The sequence below is a fragment of the Pseudorasbora parva genome, chromosome 4 (genome assembly GCF_024679245.1).
Source record: "Pseudorasbora parva isolate DD20220531a chromosome 4, ASM2467924v1, whole genome shotgun sequence".
Taxonomy (NCBI): domain Eukaryota; kingdom Metazoa; phylum Chordata; class Actinopteri; order Cypriniformes; family Gobionidae; genus Pseudorasbora; species Pseudorasbora parva.
Genome location: NC_090175.1, coordinates 18,841,892 through 18,858,967, shown reverse-complemented (window position 1 = coordinate 18,858,967; position 17,076 = coordinate 18,841,892). Strand labels below are relative to the sequence as shown.

At 42.7% G+C, this 17,076-nt stretch overlaps 1 protein-coding gene across 3 annotated transcripts in view; it reads right to left on the bottom strand.

The window, feature by feature from the left end:
- Positions 1 to 17,076, bottom strand: part of ctnna2 (catenin (cadherin-associated protein), alpha 2) — a 678,725-nt gene that overhangs the window by 138,396 nt on the left and 523,253 nt on the right. The window lies entirely within an intron of this gene.

Sequence of the window (17,076 nt, the reverse complement as noted above, 5' to 3'; positions counted from 1 at the left end):
TCTATGCGCTGAAGTGGAACCTGTTCGTTGAGTGGTGCGCTTCCCGCCGGGAAGACCCCCGAAGGTGTTCGATCAGTGTCGTGCTTTCCTTCCTGCAAGATGGGTTGGAGAGAAGGCTGTCTCCCTCCACCCTCAAGGTATATGCTGCAGCAATAGCAGCGTACCATGATGTAGTAGAAGGTAAGTCCGTGGGGAAGCACGACCTAATCGTCAGGTTCCTCAGAGGTGCGAGGAGACTAAATCCTCCTCGTCCATCCTCGATACCCTCTTGGGACTTAGCTCTAGTGCTCCGAGCACTTCAGAGCCCTCCCTTCGAGCCTTTGGCGTCTGGTGAGCTGAAAATCTTGTCAATGAAGACAGTGCTCCTGACGGCATTGGCCTCGATCAAGAGGGTAGGGGACCTGCATGCACTTTCGGTCAACGAATCGTGCCTAGAGTTCGGGCCAGGTAACTCTCACGTTGTCCTGAGACCCCGGCCCGGATATGTGCCCAAGGTTCCTACCACTCCCTTCCGGGATCAGGTGGTGAACCTGCAAGCGCTGCCTTCGGAGGAGGCAGACCCAGCCCTGGCTTTGCTGTGTCCGGTCCGCGCTCTTCGCGCTTACGTTGACCGGACCCAAAGCCTTCGGACCTCAGAGCAACTCTTCGTCTGTTACGGAGGCCAGCAGAAGGGAAAGGCTGTCTCCAAGCAGAGGTTAGCCCACTGGATAGTGGATGCTATAGTCTTGGCCTACCAGTCCCAAGACGTGCCTTGCCCGTTCGGTGTAAGAGCTCACTCCACTCGGAGTGTTGCTTCTTCCTGGGCGCTGGCTCAAGGCGCCTCGCTGACAGACATATGTAGAGCTGCGGGCTGGGCGACACCTAACACGTTTGCTAGATTCTATAGCTTACGTGTAGAGCCGGTATCTTCCCGCATCCTCGCCCCCAGTGGCCAGGAGCGCTAAGTGCCCGTTCTAAGTGTCGGCTTGCGAAACGCCACTCCCGCCCTCTGGGCCGGATACGTGCGTCTATTGTCTCCAGTTGTGTTCCCCGGGAAACCGGCTAACCCTGTCGAGCTCCTCCGTCACCCCTCCGGTGTCAGACGTTGCGGACCGTCTGACGCCAGGCCTGCACCCGTATGCTTGTGAAACGTGGCTGTAGGCTGGGTTCCATATGTAGCGGTTCCCTCACGGCAACCCCATATGTGTATTCTTCCACGGTATCAGCTACCCTTCGGGCTAGCCCCGTGTCTTTCCCTCGACAGAGCCCGCTCTGTCGTCTCTGGGCGTGTTCTTTCCCCCCTTCAATCAGGCTGGAACCACCCCAGAGACTGCCATATGTTGCACTACCCTGCCAGGTTAGTCCTTATGTGTATTCTGCCACCTCTCCTTCCCTGAAGGACGTGGCCCCGCAGCGTACCCTCTCTCTCAAATACGAGGTAGGCACGCTTTCCCAGCGTTATCCAATAGTCATTCTGAGTGGGTCTTGCAGAAACAGCAGTGACTGTACTCCCTGCTTGGAGCCCTGACTTCCGTACCATACTAGACGGTGCAGTGCGCTCAAGCAGGACGCTGGAAGGGCCAGCATCCTGGCGTTTTCCATAGGGATCCCATTCGTCGGTTCAGTTCTGACGTACGTCGAACGTGACCGACTGAAAGGGAACGTCTCGGTTACGTATGTAACCCTCGTTCCCTGAAGGAGGGAACGGAGACGTACGTCCCGTCGCCAGATGCTGTGCTTCCGCTGGGAGTCCGGTCACCTTTCGGCTCCTCAGCAGAAAAAGCGCTGATCTACCATTCCACTTCCTATTTATACCCGTGCTGCGGGGCGGAGCGTGGAATGCGTGATCGCATGCCAAATTTCATTGGCTCGTTGTTAGATGCTCGAAGTAGGATTGGTCTCTAAAGTAAGATCCCATTCGTCGGTTCAGTTCTGACGTACGTCTCCGTTCCCTCCTTCAGGGAACGAGGGTTACATACGTAACCGAGACGATTTACTGTTATTTTACTAGTGTCTCTCGCTGGCAAGCGAAGGTGAGAGTGCCATTACACTGCAGCTGTGGTAAGTTCATGCTCGTGTCTCATGGACCTGTGTCAGCACAACGGTGTAAATCACACTTGCTTTAGTGATAGATGACACCCACTAAGATGCCAGACAGGACCGGCTTGCAGTCTGTAATGGAGCACAACACTCAGCTCAAACTCAAACTACAGAAAAGAGGGAGGTTGAAGGAGGATTGCTGCGTAGACAATCTTTATATGCCAATATTAATCTGATTTCCAAAATCTCAATGAACAACGATACTCTTAAATGCAAGTACTTAACATAAATCTTAAGGGTAAGGTCTGGTTCTTGGACAACAGGAGTCTCTGGACTTAAGTCAGCTCTAGTGGTGAAAAATTTGTGGACTTTTTTGTGGTCATGTATATAGTATACATACATACATACATATGACCACATTAAGCACTTTTGTAAAACTTCCTTCCACCACCTTCGCAAGCATCTCCAAACTCTGACCCAGTTTAACCTTTCCAGATGCAGAGAAACATGTCCATGCCTTTGTCTCCACCAGGCTGGACTACTGCAATGGACTCTTCAGTAGGATTTCTGGCAGAAATATCCAGATGCTTCAATACATCCAGAACAGTGCTGCCAGAGTCATTATGAGAGTCCATAAATATGATCACATAACTCCCGTCCTACACTCATTGCATAGGTTTCCTGTTTCATCCCGGATCAAAATCCTCCTGCTCACACAAATGCATCACTGGACATGCACCACCATAGCTACAGGAACTCTTCACTTTGAAATCCTCCACCTGCACCCTCAGATCTTCAGGCCACCTGCTTCCTTAAGTCCCCACCACCAGGCTTCGTACCATGGGAGATTGAGCTTTCTGCTCGGCTGCACCGCAGCTTTGGAACCACCTTTCCAGTGAGCTGACAGCAGTACAGAGCCTGGACATGTTTAAAGCTGAACTGAAGACTTTTATGTTCAGAAAGGCTTTTATGTGTTGATTGTTTGTATTATTCTATATTTTTTACTTTTTATTCATTTTGTTATGTTTCCCTTTTTCCATTGTTGCACTTTGAGATTCTTCAGAATCAAAAGTGTGTTATGAATAAATTCTCTGATCCACACATCTCCAGTATGCCAATCTCTACTCTTGTTCTTGTTCCAAGTTACCTTCCTGTCCACAAAGCCTTCAGAAGACAGTAAAGGCTTATGTCATGCCTGAGCTGAAACTGAATCTGAAACTTTAACATTGAACATAAATGCAATGTTTAGGCATTCTTGTTATTTATATTATATTGAATTTTAGGTTGCACTATGTTAACCTTTTTAAAGTAATTTGAAATAGATTTTTATATTTTTATATATGATTCTCTTTATATATTTGTATTTGCATTATGAATATAACATGGCAATTGAATGCACTAAATTGGTTTAGTTTTCACAAATGTTAATGTATGCAGTTTTTTTTTTCTAAAAAGGAAACAAATTAGTTGTTCATTTTAAGAGACCTATCTTACGTTATTTTGTATATTTAGTGTTGCTCTTTAATAAAGAAAACATACTTCTTATCTGTTTACTTGATTGAATTATCGGTAGAATACTCGATATTACTAAAATAATCGATAACTGCAGCCCTAAAGCAAACCCTTTGTGTTGTAGTCAAGACCACCTAAACCGTGACCGAGTCAAGACCAAAACCAACATGTGCCGAGACCAATACAAGACCAAGACTTTGTGGGGTTGAGACCAAGACCAAGACAGCGAGAGACCAGGCAAGACTTCAATTAATCTAAAAGATCCATATATACGGTCTTAGAAATGTCTTGATGAATAAATACATGAATAAAAAAAAATGAATAAATTAATAAATGCCATTGAAATAGTAAGACACTGTTACCAATCAAATCACTAACTTTTTCCACTAACAATTACACTTGCATAAATAATGTTCAGATTAATTTAACATTAAAACATTAACATTATTGAACAGTCACAGAATAATTTATTCAACCAATTAGTTCAAAGCAGCTGATTAATTTAATAACAAAACATTGCCAAATGAGCAAAGACATAATTTAATAATTAATTAATTGTCATTTAATATTAACTTCTTGTTTATTGAACGTTTGTATGAATCAATATCATTTGCAGTCACACTTGAATACATGACAACAGCTCTCTTGCGATATTGCTTAATTATATTCTAAATTTCAGAATTTGTTTGTGGACATTAATATTAATTTTGGGCATTTTTTGAGACCATGCTGCATTGATTTTGAAACTGGCAGCACAGTAACACAAGAAATCACATTACAAAGAAGTTATTGATTGCATTTAAAGCAGTTAGTTTTACATTAAATCACAGTAATGATGTTAAATCAGACAAAGCACTGGAAATTTAGTGATATCCTTGCAGTTGTGTTCTTGACTGGTCTTGAGGTAAAATCCAGAGTCCTCTAAGTCTGAGACCAAGACAAGACTGAGGAGCAATGAAGTCAAGACAGAGACAAGACCTTCAAAAATGGTCTAAAGACCGGTCTCGAGACCAAGACCAGTCTTGTGTACTACAACACTACAAAACATCATCTAAGCAAGGGGTGTCAAACTCAAATACACAGTGGGCCAAAATTAAAAATATATGTACAAGTCGATGGTTGGACTGGCTCAATATTTATTGCAAAACTTATTGAAAGGAACTTACTGGACATATTAAACTTGGAACTAACAAAGCTTAAGCTATTGCCTAAAAAAACACACACACACACACACACACACACACACACACACACACACACACACACACACACACACACACACACACACACACACACACACACACACACACACACACACACACACACACACACACACACACACACACACACACACACACACATTGAATAAATGAAAATCAGTTGCATTCATTTCTTTTCCGGAGTCATGTTTTATGATTTTTGAAATTCGGTACCATTATGTGACTAGCACACATACATTTAAAATATTCCATCGGCCCCTACATAGTTAAGGCGAACGTCACTGACTTAATTTCTTTGGTGACGCATCATGCTGTCATGTGACACTGCGCATCCAAAACAGCACTGTATGATAGATGAGCAAAGCCTTGCGCTCACAGGCGCCCGATTGACGTACTGGCAATTCATTTTGTGATTTGTAGTATTAGTTGTGCTTGCAATATACTTGTGGGCCAGATCTAATAGTACTTAGACATTATCCTGCGGGCCAAAGATAGTTGCACAACAGGCCAGATTTGGCATTATACATTAAATTATCCTGTGGGCCTTGAGTTTGACATGTGATCTAAGCAAACGAAGAGCCATGACTTATCTGATCCTGAAAACTCACACAAAGCGGAAACGTTTGACACTCTACATTCTCTTTGTATTAAAGGCAATGGTAACATTTTTTTTTCTTCTTCTTCTGTATAAAACCTTGAAAATTATAATTATTTGCTTTAGACATCTCTGAATCAACATCTCTGAACATCTCTGATCTATTTCTTAGAAAACGAACAAAAATGTGCAGACTAAAAAAATAAAAAAAGTATTTCGTATATGAGTCTTTCATATTTCATCTATATGGGAGAGAAAGTTTCTGAAGAGCTGAATATTATAGTCGAGTTATCCCGGGAGACTCTGAAAATGGGAATTAGACATTACAAGCGCATTTCATTCATTACACTCAAAAAGATGTGCACTCGCTATTCTGAGGAGACATTTATATAAGGGGGAATGGAAATTGTTCAAAAGGTTTTTTTTTTTTTTTTTGTAGATGAATGATTTTACTTTTTTACCTTTTGATGTTGTCTGGAAACAGGGTTAATAATTAATTATTGTCCATTTAATACAAAAGTTTCTTGTTTACAACATCAGAGGCAACACATAATGCTGCTAATGGTCATCAGAACCATTGTGAGGCTGGATGGAATCTTGCATTTGTGGCTTTTCAGCATCTATATTAACATGTTACATTACCACTAAAAGTGTAAACAGTACACTCTACAGCACTGCACAAAAAAACAGAGAAATCACTCACTCAATAAAAACAAAACAAAAAAACAACAACGTCAAAATGGTGAAATTGCACTGTATCGATCAACACAATCTTTTCCAGCACAGGCTTTTACCATATAATGGAGTTAACTTCACACCTTTTCTTTCATTGCTTAAAAAAAAGTAAAAAAAGAAGAAGAAGAAAAAAGAAAGAACAGTTACAGTCACAGTCTTCTATTCAGTATGGTTGACTGAATCCTATGACCAAAATGTACTCCAAAAATGTTTAAAAAATGACAATGTGGCTATGATAGATGTGACCAGTAAAGGAAAAAGAACATGGAGCCAGCAGGCTAAGGCTAATGCTTAAGGGTCACAGTGGTGAAAAATACCAGTATACCAGTTCATACTGAATACCGGTATTTATTTTAATGTTATTAATTTTGATGATACTGCAATACCGGTATATGTTGTTTAAACAACGTTCGGAACGCGGCACAGCACGACACTTTTTAAGAAGGGTCCAGTTTCACTGTTGCACTGGCTGAATCCTGGCCTGAATCCGAAATCACTTACTGAAGCATTGTTCACTTTCCCCTAAGTTATTCACTAATATAGTTCACTTAAAGGAGTGAATTAAAACGACTGCGTGAAGTCGGACAGCCAGTGTGTGTACATCTGTACACTCAGTATTGGGCAGTATTTTCTCTCTCAATCAGTAGAAAATGTGGTTAACACCTGTTCATGGCATATGGAGAAAAAAATATTGTCAAATACTGTGAAACTGATATGATTTAGAACAAAAAGTGTTCTATACATTTTTGGTCATACTGCCAAGCACTCACTCACTCACTCACTCACTCACTCACTCACTCACTCACTCACTCACTCACTCACTCACTCACTCACTCACTCACTCACTCACTCACTCACTCACTCACTCACTCACTCACTCACTCACTCACTCACTCACTCACTCACTCACTCACTCACTCACTCACTCACTCACTCACTCACTCACTCACTCACTCACTCACTCACTCACTCACTCACTCACTCACTCACTCACTCACTCACTCACTCACTCACTCACTCACTCACTCACTCACTCACTCACTCACTCACTCACTCACTCACTCACTCACTCACTCACTCACTCACTCACTCACTCACTCACTCACTCACTCACTCACTCACTCACTCACTCACTCACTCACTCACTCACTCACTCACTCACTCACTCACTCACTCACTCACTCACTCACTCACTCACTCACTCACTCACTCACTCACTCACTCACTCACTCACTCACTCACTCACTCACTCACTCACTCACTCACTCACTCACTCACTCACTCACTCACTCACTCACTCACTCACTCACTCACTCACTCACTCACTCACTCACTCACTCACTCACTCACTCACTCACTCACTCACTCACTCACTCACTCACTCACTCACTCACTCACTCACTCACTCACTCACTCACTCACTCACTCACTCACTCACTCACTCACTCACTCACTCACTCACTCACTCACTCACTCACTCACTCACTCACTCACTCACTCACTCACTCACTCACTCACTCACTCACTCACTCACTCACTCACTCACTCACTCACTCACTCACTCACTCACTCACTCACTCACTCACTCACTCACTCACTCACTCACTCACTCACTCACTCACTCACTCACTCACTCACTCACTCACTCACTCACTCACTCACTCACTCACTCACTCACTCACTCACTCACTCACTCACTCACTCACTCACTCACTCACTCACTCACTCACTCACTCACTCACTCACTCACTCACTCACTCACTCACTCACTCACTCACTCACTCACTCACTCACTCACTCACTCACTCACTCACTCACTCACTCACTCACTCACTCACTCACTCACTCACTCACTCACTCACTCACTCACTCACTCACTCACTCACTCACTCACTCACTCACTCACTCACTCACTCACTCACTCACTCACTCACTCACTCACTCACACACACACACACACACACACACACACACACACACACACACACACACACACACACACACACACACACACACACACACACACACACACACACACACACACACACACACACACACACACACACACACACAAAATACAGAATTCATTCTTTAAAAAAAGTTCAATGCTACAAATATGCACCCTCCGAAAGGATTATTAGGAACACCATACTAATAGTGTGTTTCACCCCCTTTCGCCTTCAGAACTGTCTTAATTCTACGTGGCATTGACTTAACAAGGTGCCGAAAGCATTCTTTAGAAATGTTGGCCCATATTGATAGGATAGTATCTTGCAGTTGATGGAGATTTGTGGGATGCACATCCAGGGAACAAAGCTTCTGTTCCACCACATCCCAAAGATGCTCTATTGGGTTGAAATCTGGTGCATGTGGGGGCTAGTTTAGTACAGTGAACTCATTGTCATGTTCAATAAACCAATTTGGAATTATTCAAGCTATGTGACATGGTGCATTATCCTGCTGGAAGTAGCCATCAGAGGATGGGTACATGGTGGTCATAAAGGGACGGACATGGTCAGAAACAATGCTCAGGTAGGCTGTGGCATTTAAACAATGCCCAATTGGCACTGATGGGCCTAAAGTTTGCCAAGAAAACATCCCCCACACCATTACACCACCACCACCAGTCTGCACAGTGGTAACAAGGCATGATTCTTCTCATTCTATTTATGCCAAATTCTGACTCTACCATCTGAATGTCTCAACAGAAATCGAGACTCATCAGACGAGACAACATTTTTTCCAGTCTTCAACTGTCCAATTTTTGTGAGCTTTTGCAAATTGCAGCCCCTTTTCCTATTTGTAGTGGAGATGAGTGGTACCCAGTGGGCTCTTCTGCGGTTGTAGCCCATCCGCCTCAAGGTTGTGTGTGTTGTGGCTTCACAAATGCTTTACTGCATACCTCGGTTGTAACAAGTGGTTATTTCAGACAAAGTTGCTCTTCTATCAGCTTTAATCAGTTGGCCCATTCTCCTCTGACCTCTCGCATCATCAAGGCACTTTTGCCCACAGGACTGCCACATACTGGATGTTTTTCCCTTTTCACACCATTATTTGTAAATCCTAGAAATAGTTGTGCGTGAAAATTCCAGTAACTGAGCAGATTGTGAAATACTCAGAATGGCCCGTCTGGCACCAACAACCATGCCACGCTCAAAATTGCTTAAATCAACTTTCTTTCCCATTCTGACATTCAGTTTGGAGTTCAAGAGGTTCCCTGCGTCCCAATTCGCATACTATCCATCCTAAATAGTATTCGAAAATAGAATTAGTATGTCCCAAATCGTAGTATGTTGAAAAGAGTATTCCAAAGATTCCCGGATGGTTTACTATTTCCGGTCCGAATTCGTAGTATGGATCGATGGGCACTCCAACGGCTGATATTGCCCACAAACCATTGCGAGTTGGACGAGGATTCGATTAGAACTACAAACGCGGATAAAAAACGTTAAAAAACTACAAACATGACGGCTGTGCGAGTTTGACGGTTAAGTAGAGAAGTTTAGATAAAGGGGTCATGAACATGAACATAAGCCCAGGATTACAGTGGCAAAGAGAGATCCAACTGAAATAAACACCAGCTAAAAAAAAAAAAAAAAAAAAAAAATAAGTTTGATAGCAGTTTGATAGCACATGTGCTGCAAATACTCACAATAGACCAAATACAGAAACAATCTGAAAAAGTTTACACCACAACCACATTCAGAAATCCGCTGCAAAGCTCAATGCGCTGTAACTTTTTGTTTATCTTAAAGAGTTAGTTCACCCAAAAATAAAATAGATGTCATTAATGACTCACCCTAATGTTGTTCCACACCTGTAAGACCTTCATTCATCTTCGAAACACAGTTTAAGATATTTTATATTTTAGTCCCAGAGGATAATGCAGTTAATGCCCACTTCACTGTCCATTTCCAGAAAGGGAATAAAAACATCATCAAAGTAGTCCATATGTGACATCAGTTGGTTGATTAGAGTCTCTTGAAGCATCGAAAATACATTTTGGTCCAAAAATATCAAAAACTACGATTTTATTCAGCATTGTCTTCTCCTCCATGTGCCTCCAAAAAGAATCAAACGGTTCATGAATCAGTGAATCGATCAATAATTCGGGTCGCCAATGTCACGTGATTTCAGCAGTTTGACGCAAACCGAACTGCTGCTAACCCTTTAACATCCTAATCATATCTGTTTTGTGAGTATGATATTTGCAGTGTGTTTGTGTTTCTGTATTTGGGTGTATTGTTAATATTTCCATCACACGTGTCACACGAGACTTTTACTCTATTTGCTGGCGTATTTATCTAGGCCATCGTACATTATAGCCAAAAGTGCTCATAGTAAAAGCAGCACCTGGTTTACACTCCTGCTAAGCTGACGTTTTGCAGTAACGGGATGTGCAAAACAGGCCAAATAATGCCGGCCGGTGGACTAAACTGAGCTGGATAGAGTCAGTGCCCACACAAGATCCAAACATGTCTCCATGGAGATGCGTCAGCACCGGGATCATTTGAGTGCCAGTGCCGCAGCTGGACGAGAGGTTCACAGCAGTCACAACTGCCATGTGTGGACAGCCTCAGAAAAACCCGCAGTCCCCGGGATCTCCACGTTCTGGACCTTTAAAAACAACCAAAAGGTGATTGGCCTGAAAATGCACAGCTCATCACACGCTGCCATCTAAACCGAGCACGAACATGAGAGAAAGAGAGCAAGTCTGGAATGTTTAGAAATGATGGAAGGAAAGAGTCTGGCAGGGGTTAAGGTAGGGCCACACCAAACTGACGCCACAGCCCTAGCGCTGACAAAAGCCTACTGTGTTATCGCCTGCGTCTGGGAAAAAAAAGCTGCGCTTGAACACACCAAGAGAACTACAGGCAACTGTTAGCTAGAATGCACCTTCTGCGCCTGCATGTAAATGAGACAACGCAGATATTTCTGCATAAATATTCATCATTCAAAAAGATGTAGGCTGCAGATACACAAACCGACGGCCGATTGTTGCCTTGGTATGTCCCAGGCTTTATTATGAGATGCTACAAAGGTAGTCAGTTATAGATTTTGACTTATAGTGTTTATATAATAATAATAATAATAATAATAATAATAATAATAATAATAATAATAATAATAATAATAATAATAATAATAATAATATTTTTCACAACTGAAAACTTTCTTGTAAGTCCAAAAAAAGCTTGTGTAGAGTGATGCAGGTATGCCGTCACTTTGTAGGCCAAAACGCAGAAGCAAGTAGGCATTTTAGCACTGCCGGTTCCCTCATTCCCAAAGTTAATTTTTTTTATTTTTTTTTTTTTATGTGATTTTGGTTAAATGGCTGAAATAAGGTCTGTGGTGAACACAAGCTCAAAACACTTTCACGTTTTATTCCATGACATAAACTACATCAGTATTACCCAACTCGTGTTTTTTGAAGCTGTTATGTGTCTTGAAAAAGGAGGTTGCTAACAAGTGGCTAAAGGGGACTACAGAGACTGTCAAGGACATTAAACGTCATCACACCAAAGATTTAGCTCTATTTGCTTATATTGCCTAGTTATGCTTATAATTGTGATCTTATAAACTAATCTGACTCAAACATTCTGGGAAACAACCAAGAGTTGTCGGAAGCTTAATGGTGGTGACATTGAATTTGTGGGACTGTGGTGTAGTTTGTTTATAGCCCACCTTCATCTTTTTACTTCTGGCAACTCGATTTAGGCTTCAGAATTCATAAAATTTTTAATATGTGAAAATGATATTTATGGACAAAACTTGCAAGTATCATACACTTTTTTGATCACAGAGCTTGTTTTGTTATTGTTGCAATAATCCAAAAGCCTATGGAAAAATCCTATTGGGTTTTTCTTGAGGGAACCATGCCGGAACTAACTGCCAGTTAAGAGATGATTACGTGATGCTGATTATGGGATGCTGATTATGGCCTACAAAGGGATGTCATATCTGCACCACTATATTGTAACCACGCCCAGCAAACAAATCATTGTGGAATGTGTAGATAGGTGAAAGACCGGCTCTGCAAAATAAAATCAGTGTTCATTTCATCATCACAACTTTGGTGTGATGGTCATCATAAACATGTTAGTGAGATTACGAGGAGAAGATGCAAGATCACTGCATTCATGCGCTCAACACATCTGTGACGTCTTGACTCGATGCTCATCACTGCAAGCTTTCATGACAAAATCTGAATATAATTCTAAAATCAACACTTTTCATCACTGATTAACATTGAGAGTTGTAATAGTAAAAAAAAAATAAAAAAATCTAAAGGTCTTTGAGAGAAGCCCACATGTAATATTAGCTATTTCATGCAAAGATTTGAAAGCTTTTACATTGAAGTCTCACGTCAGACATGCCCCTTAAAACAAAGCATTCAAATCAGAGGGCTAAAATCAAGGTAGGGAAAATGCCTTTAATTCCAACTATGACTTTTTTTTTTTTTTTTTTACCTCAGCCTCACCTCAGTGGCTGAGGACTTTGAGGGGGACTCGTCCATCACCCAGGCGGAAGTCATTGAGGTAGTTAATAAGCTCCTCGGTGGCAAGGCGCCGGGGGTGGATGAGATTCGCCCTGAGTACCTTAAGTCTCTGGATGTTGTGGGGCTGTCTTGGCTGACATGCCTCTGTAGCATCGCGTGGCGGATGGGGACAAAACCTATGGACTGGCAGACCGGGGTGGTGGTCCCTCTTTGCAAGAAGGGGGACCGGAGAGTATGTTCCAACTACAGGGGGATCACACTTCTCAGCCTTCCTGGGAAAAGTCTATGCCAGGGTACTAGAGAGGAGAATTCGGTCGATAGTGGAATCTTGGATTCAGGAGGAGCAGTGTGGTTTTCATCCCGGTCGTGTAACACTGGACCAGCTCTATATCCTTTCCAGGGGGCTGGAGGGTTCATGGGAGTTTGCCCAACCAGTCCACATGTGTTTTGTGGATTTGGAGAAGGCATTCGACTGTGTTCCTCGTGGCGCCCTGTGGAGGGTGCTCTGGGAGTATGGGGTCCGGGGGCCCCTTGCTTAGTGCTGTTCGGTCCCTTTACGACCAGAGCAGGAGCTTGGTTAGCATTAGTTCATAATTTTTATGGACAGAATTTCTAGACGCAGCCAAGGGCTGGAGAGTGTCCGGTTTGGGGACCAATCAATTTCATCACTGCTCTTTGCAGATTATGTTATCGTGTTGGCAACCTCAGACCAGGACCCTTCAGCATGGCTGGGATGAGAATCAGCACCTCCAAGTCCGAGGCCATGGTTCTCAGTTGGAAAAGGGTGGCTTGCTCATTTCAGGTTGGTGGAGAGTTCTTGCCTCAAGTGGAGGAGTTTAAGTGTCTTGGGGTCTTGTTCACGAGGGAGGGAAGGATGGAACAGGAGATTGACAGACAGATCGGTGCAGCATCTGCAGTAATGCAGGCAATGTACCGGTCTGTGAAGAAGGCGCAGAGCTGTAAGACGAAGCTCTCGATTTACCGGTCAATCTGCGTTCCTACTCTCACCAATGGTCATGAGCTGTGGGTCATGACTGAAAGAACAAGATCCCAGATACAGGCGGCTGAAATTAGCTTTCTCCACAGGGTGGCTGGGCGCTCCCTTAGAGATAGGGTGAGAAGCTCGGGAGGAGCTTAGAGTAGAGCCGTTGCTCCTTCACATCGAGAGGAGCCAGCTGAGGTGGCTCGGGCATCTATTTTGGATGCCTCCTGGACGCCTTCCCAGGGAGGTGTTACGGGCACGTCCCACTGGGAGGAGACCCCGGGGAAGACCCATGACATGCTGGAGGGATTATGTCTTCCGGCTGGCCTGGGAACACCTCTGGGTTCCCCCAGAGGAGCTGGAGGAAGTGGCTAGGGAGAAGGAAGTCTGGGCGTCTCTGCTTAGACTGTTGCCCCCGCGACCTGGCCCCGGATAAGCGAAAGATGATGGATGGATGGACTTTATTTAACCTATGTCAATTTTTGATGTAAAAATTATACTAGCATTATAAGTGTACCCCAGGAAACATAATAAACAAAATAACAATGCAGCTCATGAACTCGTTAAAACTGTATTTATTATAAAAGTAAAAAGATGACAGCAAACAATGTAGAGGGCGGCTTCAAACTCCTAAACTCACATGATAACCACAGCTCAATTTGTCAGGAACACAAGTGCTAACCACTAAGCCACGTCTTCGTCAGGTTTTAATCATTTTGCTAAGTGGAGCTCAAGGTAGAGGCCTTGACAAGAACTTCAAGAGTTTTCTATCTCTCATTGAGATGCAGACTCAAAAGGACTGAGTCACGTCGCAGTCAAAAAGCAAAGTATGTTTTAAAACACTGCAGCAAGAGACATCCATTTCAGCCTTTGTCAGTAGGTTGTGCATTCTAATGTGTAATTCTAATGACATTATTTATGATTTGAATCCCATCTGAATAGGAATGTCTGTGATTCTGGTAAATTAATATTATTATTATTATTTTTTTTTTTTTCTTATTTATTTGGACCTTTTTGTCTAGATAAAATAATGGATGATTGTTCTGAAGTACAATCTGAAGTAAAAATAAATAAATAAATACATAAATAAATAAAGCAGAAAAGTGGCAGTGCAACTATATATATATATATATATATATATATATATATATATATATATATATATATATATATATATATATATATATATATATATATATATACATACATACAGTGCCTTGTGAAATTATTCGGCCCCCTTTGAACTTTGCGACCTTTTGCCACATTTCAGGCTTCAAACAAAGATATAAAACTGTAATTTTTTGTGAAGAATCAACAACAAGTGGGACACAATCATGAAGTGGAACAAAATTTATTGGATATTTCAAACTTTTTTAACAAATCAAAAACTGATTTCGTTCCCCCTTAAAGGGGGGGGGGGGGGTGAAACACTCAGTCTCATGTCAATCTTTAGTACCTACAGAGTAGTATTGCATCCTTCATATCTCCAAAAAGTCTTTAGTTTTATTATATTTATAAAAGAAATATAGGCTGTACTGAGTCTTTCTGGAAAAAAAGGAGCGCCTGGAGGCGTATCATGTGGGCGGAGCTAAAGAATGACGAGCACGCAAAGCGGTGACGTCCTCAAGCGTGGAGAAACCCATGGCTATTGATCAGATTCAGCTAATACAGATATGAACCAGAATCAGATCCGGAGGCTGAAATAAATTGAACAGGAGAAACAGCAGCAGCAGGACGTCCGTCTCTGTGGTATGTACTGTATTTAGTGACCTGTCAACATTTGTGTGTGTTTACTCGCAGTTTATGAGGACATGATTCGGTTTATGAACTATTGTATGCGACTAAACCTTAGCAGTAGCAAGCAAAACGGTTTTGCACGTCAGACTAGTGTAACGTTATACATAGAACAACGATGGAGTAACCGTTAGCGCATTTGAATGACGAAGCACGCAATCGTGTCCTTTACTGATGTTTACTCACGCGATGATAGACAACAGCATAGACATTTGAAGTTTTACTCACCACCTGCTTCCAAAGCAGGACCGAACCTTTATCGCTGGGACCGCTCAGTCAAAAACACACTTCTTTGACAGCAGTCCTGTGACAGCAGTGACCGTGGAGATCTGAGATGTTGTGAAGCTTCCCGTCATTTCTGCGTTCAAATCGGTTCAAATGCAGCGCTGCCTTCCCGGAATGCTGTGCTGAAGCGTTGAAGTCGCTTGATGTCACCCATAGGAATAAAGTGGAGTGCGCGGACTATAACCGACAGAAGTGTTCAGGGACGAGTGGATCTGCAGCTGAGAGCAGTGTTTATGGGCGTGCATTTCCTCTCTCGCTCTAGTCACACACGCGCGCACCTTCCGCTCTATTGACGTCAAGCTGACCCATACTCGAAAAAAAAACTCTCCGAAACTTGTGAGAAAGCGGAAGGAATATTTTTGACACAGAAATACTCCATTAAACGTCCAACATTAGGTTTTGAAACTTTGTCTATGTTTAGGATGGGAATCCAAGTCTTTAACAGTGTAAAAAGCTCAGTATGCACGAAACAGCATTTCGTTTGCGGTATGTCTCTATCAGTTTTGCACATAGACATTTTTGGCCATTCCTCCTTGCAGAACAGCTCGAGCTCAGTGAGGTTGGATGGAGAGCGTTTGTGAACAGCAGTTTTCAGTTCTTTCCACAGATTCTCGATTAGATTCAGGTCTGGGCTTTGACTTGGCCATTCTAACACCTGGATATGTTTATTTTTGTACCATTCCATTGTAGATGGACTGGACTGCATTTATGGACTGCATTTATATAGCGCTTTTATCCAAAGTGCTTTACATTTTTGCCTCACATTCACCCATTCATACACCGACGGCGGTGTCAGCCATGTAAGGCGCCATCCAGCTCATCGGGAGCAGCTGGGGTTAGGTGTCTGGCTCATGGACACTTCGACACTTGGTCAGGTGGAACCGGGGATTGAACCACCAACCTTTCGGTTTGTAGACAACTTACATGAACCACTGAGCCACTGCCGCCATAGAAAAACATAGATTTTGCTTTATGTTTTGGATCATTGTCTTGTTGGAAGACAAATCTCCGTCCCAGTCTCAGGTCTTTTGCAGACTCCATCAGGTTTTCTTTCAGAATGGTCCTGTATTTGGCTCCATCCATCTTCCCATCAATTTTAACCATCTTCCCTGTCCCTGCTGAAGAAAAGCAGGCCCAAACCATGATGCTGCCACCACCATGTTTGACAGTGGGGATGGTGTGTTCAGGGTGATGAACTGTGTTGATTTTCTGCCAAACATAACATTTTGCATTGTTGCCAAAAAGTTCAATTTTGGTTTCATCTGACCAGAGCACCTTCTTCACATGTTTGGTGTGTCTCCCATGTGTCTTGTGGCAAACTTTAAACATTTTTTTATGGATATCTTTAAGAAATGGCTTTCTTCTTGCCACTCTTCCATAAAGGCTAGATTTGTGCATTATACGACTGATTTTTGTCCTATGGACAGTCTCCCAC